The sequence below is a fragment of the Rissa tridactyla genome, chromosome 12 (genome assembly GCF_028500815.1).
Source record: "Rissa tridactyla isolate bRisTri1 chromosome 12, bRisTri1.patW.cur.20221130, whole genome shotgun sequence".
NCBI lineage: Eukaryota > Metazoa > Chordata > Aves > Charadriiformes > Laridae > Rissa > Rissa tridactyla.
Window position 1 is genome coordinate 5,933,886 of NC_071477.1, and position 19,278 is coordinate 5,953,163.

Consider the following 19,278-nt stretch of genomic DNA (forward strand, 5'->3'; position numbering starts at 1 on the left):
CCCTCCCACTCTCACCTCCCCCCTGCTGACACCGCCGGCCCGGCCCTGCTCCGCGGCACAGAGGACACCAGCCCTGTCCCAGCCACCCCGCAGCCGCACCACCAGCAGAGATGCCGTCAGGACCAGGACTGTCCCCCGTCCCAGGTGTGCTGTCACCAGCGGTGCAGCCAGGAGTGCCACACACACAGCCGAGGTGAGGGGGGCAGGAGCCGCCTTGAAGTCCCTGCCGCCGAGCTGCCCCCCCGCACAGAGCGGGGTTGGGTGGGAGCGCAGGATTGACAGAGGGGACAGATGTGTCCTGGTCCTTGCTGGCATCCCTGGCACCATGTGCAGCTGCAAGCCGTCTGCCTCGCAGGGACCCCCACAGCCACCCCAGCCGGGCAGGAGGGGACGAGGTGCTGGAGCAACAGGGACTGCGGCGGTGGGGAGACATGCTGTGGCGGCCGGTGCGCGGGGTTGTGCAGTGCTGAGCACCAAGGTGGGACACGGAGAGCGGCTGAGTCCAGAGAGCCATGGGGCTCCTCTCCGCAGCCCCCGTGCCCCTTGGCTGAGGGGTCTGGTGCCAGCCCCAGGTTCCCCACGGGAGGAGATGCCGCAGCGCTGCCAGGGGCAGAGCCATGCTGCGGTGCCCAGTGTCCCTGGGCCTGTGGTGCCAAGGGGGCTGCGTGGGGGCGGCTGGACTGTGGTGTGGGTCTGCACAGCCACCCCGGGGGCACCACAGCCACCCAGCACCGTGTCCTGCAGGGAAAGCCGGCTTCTGCCCGACCCGCGCTGGGCTGTTCCCCAGCTATGACTGCAGAGCCTGGTGCCAGCATGATGCCGAGTGCCCCGGCAAGGAGAAGTGCTGCCTGCACGGCTGTGACTATGTCTGCCTGCCTCCGTCCCGAGGTGCGAGCCACTCAGTCCCACAGCGGGCAGGGCAGGGAAGGAGCGGGCAGGGGTGTCCCCCTCAGCTCTGGGAGCTGTGGGTCTGGGCAAGGGAGACCTGCTGTCATCCCCCACATCCCCAGCCCCACTGCCTCCTGCCCCCCAGAGAAACCAGGCATCTGTCCCTTGGCCGAGGGGACACTGACCACCGCGGCCCCATGTGGCACTGCCTGCACTGGGGACTGGCAGTGCCCGGGGGCTGAGAAGTGCTGCAGGAGCAGATGTGGCCATGCATGCTCGGCCCCCAAACAAGGTGAGGGGACAGTCACTGGGATGGAGGTGCCGCACACTGTCGGGCACACTGGCAAACCTCCCGCGGGGCTGGATGTGGGGCAGTGCTGCCTCAGGGCAGGCACTCAGACCCTTTGGGGTGCAGCCGTCAGGGTGCCCCAAGGCTCCAGGTAAGGCAAGTGCCTGCAGCGCTGGGGGGGTGCTTGCCCCTGCCCCTGCTGCCCCTTCCCGCCCTTCTCAGACAAACCCGGCAAGTGCCCAAAGGTGAGGCCGCGGCAGACGCCGGAGCTGTGTGTGGAGGAGGATTCCTGCACCCACGACAGGGACTGTCCCCGGCAGGAGAAATGCTGCTTCTCCGGCTGCGCCATGCACTGCACCCGTCCTGCCCGAGGTGAGCACAGGCAGCCCGGCCACTGGCACGGGGCAGCGGTGCCCAAGCAGGGCTGGGACCCTGTGTCCTCTCCCGGGTGCTCCCTCCCACAGAGCACCCCGGGGAGTGCCCCCGGGCAGAGCCGTGCTGGGACCCACGGCGCAGGCGCAGGAGCCAGTGCCTGGATGACAGTGTCTGCCAGCGCGAGGAGAAGTGCTGCGACACCGGCTGCGGCTGGGAGTGCATGGCCGTGCCCAGAGGTAGTGGAAGCAGGGTCTCGGGGGGAGCCAGCCACCAGCTCCGCAGGGCGGCCAGGTGACAGCAGGTCACTGTGCCCCTGCAGACAGTCGGGACAGGGCTGGCAGCCAGTGCACAGAAGAGTGCGAGGCCGACTCGCAGTGTCCCCGGGGACAGAGGTGCACGAGCACCGGCTGCGGACGCGTCTGCATGGACATCCCTGGAGGTGAGAGCCAGCCAGGCCCCCCAGGAGCTGTGCAGAGCCGCCCCAGGGTGCCCCATGGAGGGGTGCTCCCAGCCGGTCCCCCCCAGCCGAGTGCTTGTCTTGCAGGCAGAGTGGGGGTGTGCCCCGTCCCCAGGGAGGGGGGGACGTGCCTGGACCTGTGCAGTTTCGACGAGGAGTGTCCCTGGGGCCACAAGTGCTGCAGCAATGGCTGCGGCCACGTCTGCATGCCGGCCTCGCTGCAAGGTCAGCCCCTTGTGCCAGGATGAGAGTCCCCCTGCCCAGCTGAGCCCCGCGGGGACGGAGGCCAGGGTCCCCCTGGCACTGACCCCGCAGGGACATCCTGGCCCTCCCTCCCTAATGAGGACCCCCACCGTCACCACACTGGAGACCCGTGCCAGGGGCTGCCGAGGTGGCTGTGCCCATGGGGTCCTGCCCCTTCTGGCTCCAGGGATGTGATCTGCCCCGTCCTTCTTTCCACACCTCCCCCTCTTCCCATGCAAGTGATAAGCATGCACGGCCTCAGCTGTCCTCTCTTGCCCGCAGAGCGTGACGCTGCGGTTGTGCCACGGCACGGTGCCAAGCAGTGCAGGGAGGAGTGCGAGGCCGACTCGCAGTGTCTCTGGGGACAGAGATGTACCCGCACCGGCTGCAGCCGCATCTGCATGGACGTCCCTGGAGGTGAGATGCAGCTCAGCCAGCCAGGACCCAGGCATTGCCCCGGGAGCCGTGGGGTGCCCCAAGTTGGGTGCCCCATGGCGGGGTGCTCTGCCTTGCAGGGAGAGAGGGAGCGTGCCCCATCCCCAGTGGCCGCGGGACGTGCCTGGACCTGTGCAGCCTCGACGAGGAGTGTCCCTGGGGCCACAAGTGCTGCAGCAATGGCTGCGGCCACGTCTGCACGCGAGTGCCTGGTGGTAAGGGGGCCCAGGGCCACTGAGCTTGGGCTGGCACTGGGGCTGGCACTGGGACATGTGGGGTGCCAGCCAGACCTGCGTGAAGGGCACAGCCCTCGGTGCGCTCCTGGCTCAGCATCGCTGCAGGGCCGGCTCCTGCTGCTGCCCCATGGCTCTGCTCTGGGCAGAGATACACCTTCGGGACGAGGGGACCTGAAGGGACATGGGGTGGGATGAAGCTCTCGCCAGAAATGACCATCCTTGGCTGCAACCTTGGCCACCAGTCCCACGTTCCTGCAGCCTCAGGGCTCCCTAAAAGCATGTCCTCCTTTTCAGACGCTGTGTGATGGGAGAGCAGCTCCTCCGTGGCAGGAAAACACCTTTGTTAGGGGACACGGGGTGGTCATGGGCCCCAGCTGGCCTGTTCCCTCCCCACCACCTCCAGCAATAAAGCACGTGCGCGGCCACCTCCAGCCACCCCCGAGTCTCGGCAGTGCCAGGCTGGCCCCAACAGGCCCTGGGATGGCCCTTCATGCACCCAGAGCAGCCCTGGCATCTCCACAACTTGTCAGGGATGGTCCCGATGGTCCTGCCAAGGCTGGGGTCGGTGCCACGGGGCCAGCGAGGTGGTGCAGACACAGACTCGCAGGGCCAGGGGCAGGCTGCAGGACGGGCACCACCCCAGGCGTCCATCGAGGCGGGGGCCGTTCCTCCTCCATTTGGTCACTTTAGCTCCCAGCCGGGTCACGTCAGCAGCTTGAGGGCAGAGCCGGGGCTGGGAGCTCATCCAGAGGCAGTGGGAGTGCGGGGTGGTGGCCGGGGCGAGCCCTTGGGCTGCCGTGCGGTGCTGCTGAAGGCACCCATCGCCCGGCCCCAGCGAGGGGGGAACGGCCCCAAGGGACGGGCACTGCCCGCTCCTGCCTGCACGGGCAGGAAGGACAAGACCCAGACGTGCTCATCCCAGGACCTGTCCTTGTATTGAAGTGTCACAGTCCCAGGGGAATGTTGGGCTCCTCCGGCCGGGCACCACGCCATGTCGCTGCGGGTGCACGTCCCTGCCCTCGGGCTGGCAAGCATCCCCAGGCGAGCCACAGCCCCCAGCATGGCCACCGCGGCAGCAGTGCTCGTTGCCACCAGCCCCATGAGGAATATCTCCCTGCAGGGACAGGGATGTGGCCACCGACAGCAGCTTCTCCTGGGCAGGGGCTGTGCAGAGGCCACCACGCTCCCCGGGTCAGTGCTACCGGGCACCTGGAACTGAGAGATGGGGGGTCAGGAGCGGGGCCAGGCCGGGCATCGCCGGGGGCAGGAGCAGCCGCCGGCCGCAGCACATGGCACACGGCACACGGCTAGTTACCGACGTGGGAGCAGGCCTGGAAGCACTCGCCCTCGGTCTCGAAGTTGTTCCTGTTGCCGCCGCAGCCGCCGTAGATGAACTCCTCGCACTGCTGGCTGGAGGCGTTGAAGAAGAAGCGGCGGAAAAGCGCCTTGCAGTTGCCACAGACAGAGGGCAGGTAGCAGAAATCTGCATGGTCCAAGGGGGACAGGCTGAGCCAGGGACAGGATGGGGACACCACCGGGCTTGGTGCTCCCAGGACCCTCGGAGAAGTCTGCACAGCTCTGGTCCCCTCTCACTTCTGAACCCTTCTGATGGCAGCCGATTCTGTGCCCGCCTGCCCCACAGCCCCACGCACCAGCAGCCCAGGTGCTGCCCCACTGCACCCGTGGTCTGCAGGACCTGGAAAGAGCTTGGGGGCACCTCAGGGAACCCCCTTCCCTTGGCTCACCCCTCCTGTCGCCTGCCCCTGCTCTCACCACACCACCACTCCAGAGCCCCACCGCCGCGGCACCGAGCCCTCACCCAGCACTGGCTCCTGGCACGTGTAGCCGCATTTGCTGGGGCAGCACTTGGTGGCACCAGGGCAGCTGGCATCACCGGTGCAGCGGGAGCAGGAGGTGTCCCTGCGGCAGGCGATGCAGTCGTTGTCCAGCGGGTTCTCCACCTCCGGGATGTGGTAGCAGTACCCGGGCTTCACTGCGGGACACAGCGGCCGGGACGCTGGGGATGGCTGCAGAGCAAGGGGCTGAGCAGCCCCCCAGCACCCCGAGGCTGGACCTCACTTGCCCGTGACCCATGTCCCCATGGATGCCCGGCACCACGCAGAGGAGCGGGGAGCACCGGGCGGCAGCAGCACCTGGAGCATCCCTGTCCCCGGGACATGCCCTGGGCACACTCACCCATCCCTGGCTCCTCTCTTCCAGCCGCGCGCGGGGCCGGGCCAGACCGTGTGGCGAGGGGGAGCAGGGCTGCGAGGAGGAGGAGGAGGAGGTGGCCGGGCGGCAGCTCCATGGTGCCCTGGGCAGCCGGGTCTGCGCCCCGGGTGCGGCAGGCTGGGATTTAAGGTGCGCCGGCGGGGCGGAGGGAGCGGGTCTGGCGCCTGAGCCCGGATAATTCCTGCCATGTCGGTAACGAGCCACACCCAGGCAGGGCCCGGCCTCTCCGGCGGCATCCCAGCCACAGCCCTCGAGCCGGGGGGACCGGTAGGACAGGACGGCTGCCCCAGTGCAGCCCTCCCGGAGGCTGGACGGGTGGCGGTGGCATGCCCGGCCTGGGCTGGGCACACGGCCAGTGCCCACCCACAGCACCCTGGGGACAAACCAGTGATGGGGACGGGCAAGGGGACATCGTCACTGGCCTCTCCGCTGACAGTGAGCATGGCAGTGCCATGTTAGGGCATGGAAAGCCACCGGCTCTGGCGCAGCCGTCAGCCAGAGAAGAGTCTGGGGCACCACACACCGTGGCACTGCTCTCCCTGCGGTGCAGGTCCTCCTGGAAAGGCTGCACAAGAACCACGCAGGGGACATGTCCCTTCTTCCCTTTCTCCCACACTGCCTCCCAGTTAATGGAGAGGACTCCAGGCAGGATGGTCCCACACACAGGGCTGAGCCTGTGGGTACTGCCTCGCCTGCTGTGGAAGGGGGGGTCCCGCAGGATGGTGATGCTCCCATCCGTTCCCATCCTGCAGGCACCAGCAGCCCTTTGCCACCCACTTCATCGCCCTCTCCCGGCTTGGGGCCATCCCCTTCACTCAGTCCCCTCCCGGGGGAATGCCTGCGCAGAGCCATGCCCTGTCCCCCCTGGCAGCCCCTGGCTCCCCGCAGCAGGTTGGGGTCTGGCGGCTGCATTGCCGGCATGAGGGGCATCCCCTGGGGATGGGACACGGCTCAGAGCCTGCCCCGCTCGTGGCTGGGGGTCAGACCCACGGCAGCGCAGGGCTCCCGGTGCTGGGCTGAGCAGCAGGCAGGTCCCCAGCATCCCGCCGGCAGCCGTGGGCGTGCGCGGGGTTAAACCTGCCAAAAGGAGGGAGAAACAGATTAAGCTGTTCCCATTCAGCAGCAATAATTGTCTTCTTAATTAATGCCGTAATTACTGTCCCAAGGGGGAAGTGGAGGGCAAGGAAAACCATGGGGAGAGGCCAGGAAAGTCGGTGGGGTTTGGAGGGAGGTGCCACGACCCGCCCGTGCCCCACCAAAGCTTCTCCCTGCCTCTCCTCCAAAGCCCCAGGACAGAGACCACGTCAGTGTCCCTGGCACGGGACACGGTGACATGGCAAAGCCTGAGCAGGGCAGGAGCAAAGCCAAAGGGATATGCCGGTGGCAATCGGGGGGCACAGGGTCAGGGTGGGTGGTAGGAAGGTGACCGCTCCGTGGGGACTGCGGAGGTCCCGGAGCCGCGGCTCAGTGGCCATCCTCAGTACATCTCCCACAACCTTGACCTGTCAGGGACATTCCCGGTGGCACAGAGATTCCCAGCCCCACAGGAGGGATGGGCCACAGCACCAAAGTCTACCAGGGCTACATTTTTCCCCACTATCTCTCTGCAGTGTCTCAGTCGCCTGGGTGATCACTTTAATGACTGACATCGTCTTCCAGAGCAGCCCTTGCTGTCCCTGCACACGGGTAATGCCGTGGGCAAGCTGGGGGGACGCTGCAGTGGACGCAGGAGCCTGTCCTGGGAGTGCTGGGGTTCAGGGCATTGCGGAGGGTGAAGAGGGGCTGCTTCCAGGCAGATGGCGGGTTGCACACAACAGAAATCATGCCCCATGGGGGACCAGTGTTGGTGACCCCTGCCCTGCCCTACCACCGTGGAGGAAATAGCGACCAGGGCAGCCCAGCCCAGGGAGCAGCCAGGAATGTGGCACCTCCCAGGGCGGGCACCCAGCGGGGACGGGGACAGGGACGGCACTGTGCCACCAGGATGGTGCTCCTGCCCAGACCAGGGCACATGGCAGGAGAGGCACTGGGGGAGCCGAGGTGCGGAGCAGTTGCCCCCGGCCACGGCATGTTCCGGCTGGCCCCACACAGAGCCTGCTGGCCTGCTGAGACCCGATGCTCCCCAGGGCTGACACAAGCCAGGTATTGTCCCTGCTGGCCATCCCAGGGACAGGGACATCTCCCATGGGGAGCAGGGACACCCTGGTAACAGTGGAGCCAGCTCCACTGCTCCTCGTCTCGCAGCTCCGTGTGCTCCTGGGATGGGTCATCCCACCTCCGTCCTGCACACAGGGACACACCAATGGGAGAGGATCCCCATGCAGCCGGCATGGGCACACGCGGTTTAGGTGGCACACGCAGCGTGGACTGTACGCACGCCCACGCATGCAGATACACACGAAGCATGGACTGCACACACACACACACGTGTCCACACCTGGCCGGCTCCCCTTGCACGTGCACACACACACGCAGGCGCAGGCAGCCTGCCCGGCCCAGCCTGCCGGAGCCCTCCTGCCTCTGGCAGGGACAGGCGCTCCCGGAAGGGAGCTGGCAGGGAAAACCCCGGCAGCTCCGGTGCCTCCATCCTTGCGACACACTGCACCAGCAGAGCCACCTGCACCCCCACGCGGCACCGGGACAGGCAGCAGCTCCCGGGACAGCCCCTGCCGCTGGTGCAGCCTGTGGCACTCCTGCAGATACCCACAGCGGTGCGGTGTTAGGGGCGGCTTCTGGACCCTTGGGAAAACCAGGGCCCAAGCGATTCCATGGGGTTCAGAGCATGGGGAGAGCCACGGGTGGGAAGTGCAGCCAGACCCTGGGAAGAGCCATGTCCCTCCGAGTGACAGTGCTGGTACAGATCCATGACCCTGCCTGGAGCCCGCAGCAGTGGGCAGCCACAGGGGCCAAGGCGTCCGGTCCTGCCAGCCCCATGGAAGGGAGTAGGAAGCGAGAGGCAGCTCCAGCACTGTGTGACGGGGACAAAAGCACCACCCCAGCTCTGGCGAGGACACAGGACACGATGCTACAGCTCCACAGCCCGGGTGCCCAAGCAGAGCCCCTTTTCCACACGCAGCCTCCAGCTCCCCGTCCCCAGCACCAGGACCCTGTGCTCCCCAGCCAGCCCTGGTCCCCAGCTGCCACCCCAAGGCGTGGGGATGGGTGGGCACCCGCTGGCCAGGAGGTGTGGCGCTGAGGGGCCGGTGGCTGCACAGGGCTGTGGACCGTGTCCGGTCACAGTATGTCCCTCAGGAGCCAGTGATTGTTCCTGGAGGCAGAACAATGCCCGGAGAGCTGCCAGGGCACCACGGGCTGCTCCACAGCACCCGGCTGGGGAGCCACCTCCACTGCCTCGGCAGGGCCAGCCTCACGCTGGGGTCCCCCATCCCCTCGCTGCCACCTGTCCTGTACCTGTCTCCCGTAGCAGGAAGTGCGCTGGCTGCTCTCGGCTTGTGGCGTGGCATGGCACGGCATGACACAGCATGGCACAGCACAGCACAGCTCTCTCAGGGCTTCACAGAGCCCAATGCCAAGCAGCAGCACCTTTGTGCCTCCCTGTGCAGCTCGTCCAGCAGCAGCCCACAGGAGGGAGGGGACAGAGGGGTTCATGCTTAGACGGAATGTGCCGAGCACTGGGGCACGGACAGGGTCACTGGGACCAACCTCCAGCCCTGGGAGGATTTAAACCCCCGCCTGAGCCCAGGCGGGCAGCCCCCACGCTGCCCGTCCCCGCCATGCGGCTGCTGTCACTGCTCCTGCTCCTGGGGCTCTGCTGCCTCTGGGCCCGCCTGGTGTCCACAGGTGAGCACAGGGTGGGCATGGGGACACGGTGGAGCGGGGCTGCGGGAGGATGCACAGCCCAGGGTGGGCACAGGGACACGGTGGGACAGAGCTGCAGGAGGATGCACGGCCGCATGTAAAGGGACGAGTGTGGCCGTGGCTGGGGTTCAGCCTCCCGCACAGCAGTGCTGTCATCCCACACAGCACGCTGAAGTGACCAGGAAACCCCGCCGTGGCTCCCCCAGGACAGGTGACCAGGGTGTTGGGACCCCTTCACCCCCAGGGCCCCGCTGTGGGGCCAATGGCTGTGCCCCAGCATGCTCAGAGACGAGGGCTTGGGACATGGATGCTCCCGTCTCCCCCCAGGATTCACCTAGCCCTTGCCTGGACCAGGACCGAGGAACCCACGTGTGCAGCCACCCCGCACCACCCTGTGTCGGACAGACGGACAGACAGACAGATGGCCATGGAAGAATCCATGGGCTACAGGATGAGCACCCATCTCCCCATCCCACCTCCACCACCTCGCCCTCCGCTCAGCGCTGAGCACAGGGGTCTCTGTGTCCCCCCCATTTCCCAGTAAACCCAGCCTGTGATGAGCACTGACTGGCTCTCACTGTGTCAGTCTCCTGCCGAGCCCCCACTGGTCCCCATGGGACCACCTCAGCCCCCGTGGGAGGGTTGGGGTCCCAGGCAGGGGCTGTGCCACCACAGCCAGCAGGTCCCGGGTGACCTGTACACGAGTCCTGCCCAAACACCATGGGTCCGGCCATTCCTGCCTATTCCTGTTCCTATTCCCAGAGACCCTCCTGGGAGCAGGGACCTGGTGGGACACCGTCATGTCCCCAGAGAGGACCTGGCTTGCCCCTGGGCCACGGTGACACAGCCAGCCCCAACCTCACCTTGGTGCAGCGGGAGCATCATGGGGCTGCCCTGAACCCTCGGGGGTCAGCTGGGGGTGCCCCTCTCATCTGGAACAGGCAGTGGTCCCCCAGCTCCCGTCTCCACTGCCGGCACAGCACGGCACAGATGAGGGTCCAAGGGGCACACAAGCTCCCAGTGCCCCGTGAAACCCCCCCGTGCAAAACCACCAGATCTGTGACCCACGGGTGTCCATGCCCGCGTGGCTCCTGGCCGAGCTCTGCCATGGTGGCTGCTTTTGTAGGATGCCGGGGGGCCTTGGCCATGGAGCAGCTCGCTGCAGGGAGCCCCAGGGAGCCAGGGGCAGGACAGACCCCACAGGGAGGTTTCTCCTGACCCAAGGACGTTCTACTGGTCCTGGCCATGTGCCTGGCCAGGGCTGTCCCTGTGGCTCTCCCATGGGGGACAGAGTCACGTCGCTGTGCAAAGGGCCCTGCCAAGCCCACGCGAGGCGGGAGCAGGCACAGGATCTCCCCGTGCGCAGGGCAGGGCTGGGCAGCCCTGATGGCCTGGCAGCACCAGGCACTTTGACCAGGGACAGCTTGTCACACCAAGCTGGTGGCCCAATGTAGGGTTTATTAGGAAAGAGAAGGTCCTGCCCAAAACACCATTGGTGCCTGGGACCGGCCCTGGCAGAGTGAGGCAGAGGAGGAGGCCGAGGGCAACCGCCCCTGTCCCCACCTGCTGTGGGCTTTTCTTGTCCCACACACTCCTCACACACCCTGTGGCATTGGTCACCAAGCATCATCACCATCACCACCGCCATCGTCATAACTGTCATCATCACCGTCACCATCATAATCATCTCCATAGTCATCGTCATCATAGTCGTCGTTGTCATCACTGTCATCATCATTGTCACCATTGTCTTCACCATTGTCGTCGCCATCATCATCACCATCACCGTCACCATCGTCATTGTCACCATCATCGTCGCCGTCATCGTCGCCGTCATCATCGCCATTGCCATGCTCATTTTTCTCATCGTCGTCATTATCGTCATCGTCATCATCATCATCGTCGTCATCATCATCGTCATCGTCGTCATCGTCACTGTCATCATCCTTCCCACTGTCACCCTTGTCAGACTCAGGCTTCTCTCCCGCCTCAGGCTTCCCCTCACTCTCTGGCTTCCCCGCTGACGCCGGCTTTTCCCCCAGCACAGGTTTCTCCCCAGCCTCTGGCTTCTCCGCAGGTGCTGGCTTCCCCCCAGCTACTGGTTTCCCACCAGTCTCCGGCTGCCCCGCAGTCTCTGGCTTCGCCCCAGTCTCCGGCTTCTCTCCGGTCTCCGGCTTCCCCCCAGTGTCTGGCTTCCCTCCTGGCTTTGCTGTGATCTCCGGCTTTTCCCTAATCTCAGTATTTCCTCCACATGCTGGCTTTTTCCCTGAACTAGGTTTCTTCCCAGTGTCCAACTTCCCAGCCAGCGTGGGCTCGTTCCCTGCTGCAGGCTCTCCCCCGGTCATTGGCTTCTTCCCCAGCACGGGTGTCGCAGCAGCCACCGGCACAGCCCCGGGTGGGCACCGGTTGTTACCCACCCGCTCCACACCCGGTTCCCTCTTCCCGTCCAGGGTGATCCTGCCGGGCTGTGGAGCGGGCACCACATTGGGCTTTTCACCAGGCAAAGGGCACTTCCCTGGCAGAGCTCTTCCAGGCTGCCCTGGCTGCGGCCACCTGGCAGGGACTGCTCCGGGGAGCCCTGGAAGGGAGCAGAAAGCAGCAGCGTCAGCCCTGGGGCACCAGCCCTGCGCTGCCCTCCCACCCACATCTCCCACCCATGGCTCCCACCCACCAGCACCCTGTGTCACCATGCAGGGCTCCGGGACAGGCAAAGCCCACAGGGATCTGTTCCTTGATGGCTCAGGGTCTCAGACTGTGATGCTGAGCCGGTGCATCGAGGGCAGGACACTCCCCACACTCGCAGCAGCCGGGTTTGCCGCAGCACCGTGCTGCTGCCTTCTCCCCTGCGGCTTTTCCCGGTGGGTTTTCAGTGCTCTACTTGATCGCTGCTGCCCACCCAGCCGCAGTGACACACTCCCCGGGGCCGCACCAGTGCCTCCCAGCACATAGCAGTGCCGTGGTGGAGACGGTGCCCGAGGGGAGCTGGGGAGAGATGGCACTGTGCCGCAGCCCACCCCGACACCCGCAGCAAGCCCCACATCGCCCAGGCTCGTCCCCACCCTGCTCCCCTCGTGGTTCCCCTGATCCTCGCAGGCAGAGACGCCGGCATCTGCCAGAACCCCCAAAGCTCCGTCTTCCCCCCCAGCAGCAGCCCGACTCCTGCCTGCCGGCAGACAGCCGCCGGACTGATTGCGGGCACAGGGCTGGGAGAGCTGGGCCAGAACTTGGAAAAGAAAAGCAAGAAAATGTGTGTGTGTGTGAGATTGCAGCAACTTCTTGGCAAAACAAATACAAATACAGCATGTGCTATTTAACCGGTGCATAAATATATCACTAAGTGCACGTAGGAAGTCAGTCTGCACGCTCTCCTGGTGAGCAGCAGCAAGCAATCCTGCCCAGCAGCAGAGCGGCACGGCACAAGGCTCCCTACGGGCAGCGCCGGCCTCTGGACATCGCTCTGAGACAGGGAAGGGGACAAACACCTCAGCAATGGAGGCACCAGCACCACCGGCTCGCTGGCAAAAGGCAGGTTGCATTATAAGGCTTAAAACCAGCCTGTAAACTGAGACCAAAAGAAACTCGAGTTTCTCCAACACATTTTCATCAGCGCGCGACGGCCCCAGCATCTTGTTACAGAGCAATGGCAAACCTGGCTCCCGCTGCCTCCGAGTTTGAGCTTTAGGATAAAACAGCCCAGCTGGCAACACATGCAGGAGCATTCGGATATAAGGGGTTCTGTAAAATCTCAAACACTGCTCTCAGAACCACTGGACTGCTCATTCAAAAGAAATGCAATTTTCACTTCTTGGAAAGTTGGCCATTTCAAAAAAAAAAAAAGAGAGAGAGAGAAGGAAAAATAATTCTTCTTTTGAGAATTTCCTTTCTCCCAGAGCTGCACCTCCCCAGCAGGGCTGGTGCTTTTAGAGGGCTGACGTAGGGGGAAGATGCCCTGAACCTGCCACGAAGCAAAGCCCAGGGGCAGTAGCCGGCGCGGGCGAGGACCGTGCTGCGCTCTGTCCGAGGCAGGCACGGCCCGTGGGCAGCGGAGCTCAGTCCGCTGGAGCTCGGCTCCAACACCTTCAGGCTCTCATTTCGGTTAGAGATGCCCCAGGCAGGGCTGTGGGGGGTGGGGGTCCCCACTGGCCCCAGGGGGATCCCAGCCCCACAAATGGAAGCCATCCTGGCCCCCCCGGAAGCCCAGTCTGCGTCCGGTCCAGCCCATCTCGGTCCCATCTGCAGCACCCACAGGCTCTGGCCGGGCTCTTTTTTCCACCGTTCCCTGCCCTGGTCACTGGTTCAACTGACAGACCTCCTCCCGAGCATCCCTGTGCCTGCACGCTGGTACTGCCGCTGTCTCCATCCTCAGCAGGAGTTTTGCAGAACTCCAAGATTATAAAATTTAATTAAGGGCTAAAACTCACGAAGGTTACAGCTCCTCACAGGAAGCTTTCATAAATACAAAGGTAAAAACAGGCATTTAAACACACATCACCCAACATCATCATCAACACTGATCTAGTTGAAGATGTCCCCGCTCATTGCCGGGCGATTGGACTAGGTGAACCTTAAAGTTCCATTGCACCCCAAACTATTCTATAATTCTATGAAAATACGGAAAATATTCTTAAAATCTAGAGAGGCTGGGCGTTTCCAGCACGCCCGTACTTGCCTGCGGTGGGTGCTGCCTGCAGCTCTGCCCACAGGGCGAGGAGCCCCAGCAGGAAGATGCCTCTCGCTGTCATGCTGCCGGAGCCAGTGGCCGTGGCTGAGCCGGGTGGCAATTTAAAGTTCCTCCCCGGCAGCCCGGGTCAGGGAATGGGAGGAAGCAGCTCACAGGTGACTTGTAGGAACCTCCCACGTTTTACTGTAATTCTGTCTTCTAAGGAGCCACTCCAGCTGCCTTTCTCCACCCACAACCGAGGCAGGAGCAGGATCCAGAGTCGGCTGCGCACTGCGGGGAGGACGGCACAGGGATGGGGAGGAAGGAAGGGGGAACCCCAGCTGCAGAGGGGCAGATTCTTCACTGCTGCTCTTGACAGGAATCCCCACCACCTTGCTGAAGGCTGTGACGGATGCCTCCACCACTGCCACCCAGCAGCACCACGGGGAAAGCATCTTCCCCGAGCCCCAGATGCTGCCAGTTCCTCCCTGCGATGCTGGGTGGGAAAAGGCAGGGCTGCCCGCGCCTGGTCCGGATCAGCTTTGCTCCTGACAGCCCCTTTAGGCAGATCCTCACCCCAGAATCTGAGATCCTTCAGAAGGTGCCGGTCCTGACACCAGCCCTACCATCTCCCACTTCCCGAGAGCGTTCTGGGAGGTGCGTGAATGAGTGGGCCCCCAGCACCGTTGCTTTATTAAATGGGATTTTCAAAGGCTGTCCAAGTTACCTGCAGGGAAGGAAAGTGCCAGCCCGGAGGCAGCCCTGTCCGAAACGGCACCGCCTGCCACTATCCCGCAGGAGCACAGCGCTCGCTGCACAGGTCTTGTACTTTGGTGACCTGCTGTGTTTAAAAACCAGCAGGAATAAACATTCCTGGCAGCCAGACCACTCCTCATACTGCAGCACCCCCCGTTTCTTTTCTTCATGTCACTGCTGTGTTAGAACCGTGAGGGAGTGTACGGTGGGAATCGCTTACACGCAAAACCTGGTGCAGTTTTAAAGACGAGAGTTCTCGACCGAGACGGGGCATCTGCTGGCACACTACACCGCCGCGCAGGAGGCAGGCGTTTGGGAAACTGCGAGTGAGCTTTAGCAGCAGCAGCAGCCACCTGCACTGCCCCAGCCCACCCCTGCCCCGCCGTCCCAGCTGAAACGGGGGCAGGGGAGGAGCACCCCCCTGGGCAGCGCGGCTGGGGAGCTCCCTCCTTCCACATGCAAACGCCCTTCATTCCCAAGGCTGCCATTTCGCATATGAGACTCTGTTTGCAGTTTGCAGGCCCAATATTCAAGGCTTCATTTGAATATCTGTCTGTAAATCCAATATATCATTTGTTTGTTCTGTTCACGAGCGGTGCGCTCGGGCTCTTTCAACATTGCTAACGTAAATCCCCAGGTTTAGGCATTCAAATGAGCGAGCTCAAAGTTTCCTCAGCAAATTAACATTGTCCCCCGACCCCACTTGCATGCCTCAGCACCAAATGAGCTCAGGCAGGAGCACACAGTTATCACATGCATGAAATTAGCTCCCCCAGGAGCCCCCCAACGGCACAGCACGAGGACCCGGGGCAGCACACGGCATCCAGAGGCAGCATCAGTGTGCAGCTAGTGCACACACAAGCACCCCATCCATTCATGCCCAAGGGCTGTTTTCGGCATGAATTGCCTAGTTTAGGCAGCAATTCCTGCGCGGGAGGAGGCCACAGGCTGCCCCAAGCCACAGCCGGTGGGAGCATCTGTTACCTCTAATCAGTCATTAGAAGTTTACGTTAACTGGCAACAGATTAAATTAATTAAAAATTCCCTTGAGTCAAGACTATTTTGCCTGTGGCCAAGACTCCCCAGCCTAAGGACAGGGCTGAGCAGCCCCTTACCAGGTCGAGTGCCCACAGTCCTGGGAGAACCGTATGCAGAGGAACCGTCTCCCCTCAGCAGCCGGGGACCTGAGCTCAGGCTGCTCCCCCTGCTGAGAATCCAGCAGAAGGGTCTGCTCCAGTGAAACAGTGCTCCTGTGAAACAGAGCTCTCTGGAGGGAAAAGTCTCGGGATTTCAAGGACAAGAGCTCAGCCAACGCGAGGAGAGCACGGGGAATCTGCCTTCAAACCCCAGGTCCAAACCGCTGGCCTTCATTGGAGACCCACACTAAGAGTAGACGAAAAATTAAATGCACCGCCACATTTACTTCCCTTTTCTCTGCATCTGATTTCAGGGTAAAGCCTAATTTAACATGTTTGAGGTAACAGATTAAGCAGTGCCTTCAATTATGTGAGTGGCAACCCATTTAAATTAAGTTATTCTCAAGTCACAAAAGAGAGCTACTCAGAATCTGATTTTGCAATTTTGTCCTTCCCTCTTTAATTATTTCTTCTTGAATTGCACGCAAGCCAAAGTACAATCAAAATTATCGGAGAACTTAAGGACTGGTCTGGCCAGGACACACCAGGCGAGAATGGGTCAGACTTGATGGATCAAAAGACAAACAAAGTTTAAATCTGCAACTGTGGGGCAAGTGAAATTAATTGGTTTGAGCTCGGACGTTATTTCTACAATTCCAAGTTTGTGCCACTTGAGAGGAAAACTGAAAAGCAAAGTTCCTGGTCAAAGCGCTTTCCATCAAATTCACGTCGAAGCGATGCAGGGGCAGCGCAAGGGATGCGACTCAGGAGTGGGAAGGTGCACATCTCCGTGCTCCCAACCCTGTGTGGGAAGGGGGTTCATTGCAAGAAATATGCTTTAAATACAGGCTTTGTCTTCTCCTCGCGGCTGTGACTCAATTCGGATGCAATTTCTACACGAACTGACCGTGCCTGTTGGAGATCCGGTGTTTCACACCTCGCAGCTCCACGGCTTTACCCAACGGCTCGGTGCTTATCGTGCGTTGCTGTCGCTGTTAATCACTGTCGAGCACGACGCCCCGCAGAGCAGCCTGTGCCGTTCTGCCGGTGTCGGTAGTGTCGACTCCCTTCCACGCACCCGGCAAAACATCTGGAACAACTTGCAGGACTGCAGGGCTCCTTCCAACCCCAGGACTCTGGCAGAGGAGAGCTCTGCCTCTGCCCCTGTGCTTGCCCAGCGAAGGAGAATGCCTTACGAGCACATATCTCTACTGAAATAAACACCTCAGAGAGGTGCAGGTCCTGTTCCAGCGACACAACTTGGATCCTGCAGAGCAGAATCGCACCTGCACCCATCGAACACGGCAGCGCGGGTCCATGGGGAGCAGGATGTGCACCAGAGCCCTCCAGCTCGCTCCCAGGAGCAACTAGAGATCGCTTTGTTCCCATCAGGAACATTATTTGGGTCTCCAGATGCTGTTTTGTCATGTTTCTCCTCATCAGCCGTTTCCTGACTCTCTTTGAGTACCTGCAGTGCAGCACCAGTCTCATGAGAGGTCAGAGGGCGAATAAAGAAAAGTGAACCAAAAAAGCACATCTTCTTCTGCAGCAGAACATGGCAGGTGTGTGTGGCCCCTCACCAGGATCTTGCAGACACTGGTGCCACCGTCGTTTGCAAAAGAAGCAGCCAGAAGAAAGAGCAAATGCCCATGGTGACAAGCAGCACTGCTCCTGCGCCTCCTGGGGATGGCTGGGCTGTGTCCAGGGCATGTCATCGCTAAACTGACGCGGAGCTCACAGCATCCACAGAAATCCTGCTTCCGCAGGGTGGCAGAAGCTGGACCCAGACCCGCCTCGCGCGCCCACCCGGGTCCACAGACACGGAACGTCCTGAGGCTGACACAGACGGATGGGAAAGGGGCTCTTGACATTCAAACTGCTCATTTTCTCTCCCTCTTCTGTTCCCCTTCCTACCCACCTCAGCCCACTGAAACACAGACTCCTCTGCCATGTCCTGCCCACTGTCTTTCTGTGAAGGCGGGCATAATTTTACAGCATTCGATGCAAAGAATTAATGTTATGCGGTTAAATTTTACAGGCTAGGATCCCATTCCTCCTTCCTGACCCCCTGTGCTGCTCGTCCTCCTACACCGCAGCCCCGGGGTGACCTGCAAGGGCAGACCCAACACCGTTGTGAGGATCCAGCAGGATAATGAAGCTTTGCCTGCAGAAGTCTTGCTGACAAACTAGGATGTGGGATTGGGTTCAACAGGCTTTCCGCTGCCGCCAAAAGCCTGCCCGCCCCAAGGACACTGGGGACAGACGGGACTTGTCCAAAGTCTCTCTGAGAATCCAAGAAGAGCTCAGGTAACCTCAGCTGTGAAACAGCTGTTTGTGTCTGGCAGACACCGGCAGGATGGCATGTTTTGTCATGCGCACCTACCGCACACAGCCACAGAAAAATTACCATTAAAACCCGGGGACTGGAGGAGATCCAAACAAGGAGATCCAATATAACCCATCAGTTATATTTAGGTGATCCCTGACAGGCATTGTTCTGATGTGCTCTTAAAAAGACATCCTTATCCCTCAAAAGACGGGGACTCCTTTATTGAGGATTTGTTCCAGTATTTAAGTCATTTTGTAATTGGAAAGTTTTTGCAAAGATCAAATACAGTCTCCCTTGATTCAAACCAACACAAGGACTTCTTCTCCACTAACTGTAGGTACAACCGATCACTGTCCTGTCTGCAGCACACGTACAAAGCTGAGCGCTCTCTCCATCGAGCTTTCACAGCTTAAACAAAACCATTATTTTCACCTTTCCCCATGAGTTTCTACAGCCATAGTTATTTTTCCTCTCCTCTGGACGACGTCCAACTTTTGTGGCTAACAATTTGGAGCAGCCGTAATAAGCACATAAAAAGCCCAGTGCTGATGATAATGAAGTTATAGCAACACTGATGATGACTTGATTAGCCCCACATCCGCAGGTCAGGTTTGTGTAACAGCCCTGATCTCATCCCGGGCTGATGCAGCCCCGGCCAAAGCGGCAGGAAGGAGACAACGAAAGCAGGAGCCTCTTCCAGCGCGTGAGCCGTGAGTCACCCAGCCTCTCCTCCTGCAGCCGGTCTCCCGTGGGTGCTGAGCGTGGTTACTGCTGGGCCAATGGCTACAGCAGAAGAATCGCACTGGTCACGCTGGGGGGACACAGCCACAGGCTGCAGCGACAAATGCTGAGAGACACCAACACACCGTCCCCTGGAGGCCCCACCACAGCGCCCGCAATGCAGACGCTGGTCTGGAATATCCAGCAGAGCTGGCGGAGGAGAATCCGCTTTCCCTCTCTGTGGCACGGTGAAGTGCTTCCCCACTCCCACACAGAGCGCGTGAGGAAACTGGAAACGACTGCTTGAGCACACGTCCGTGCTGCACCGGCCTCCACACCCGCCGCTCTGAACGTGAAGCACTGAACGGCCTCAGCATCGTGTGCTTTGGGAAATCCCGTTTGTTTACATCTTACAATCACCTTGGAAGTAACAAGGAAAAACATTACCAGCAAAACAGCAAATGTTTTTTCACCAAAGAAAATGTTGTTATCCAGCTGACCCAGCAGGAAAGCCTCTTGTTGAACATGACAGAGGGTAAGAAAGTCTAGAAAATGACAGACCAGTCATTTTGACTATTCTGCGCTTGTTAGACAAGATGAGGAAATGCTGGTTTCAAGTGTTTCCTCAGATAAACAATGAGATTCCAGAAAGATGAAAGACTTGCGGGAAAAAGTCAACTGTAACTACAATGAGTTGTGCTGG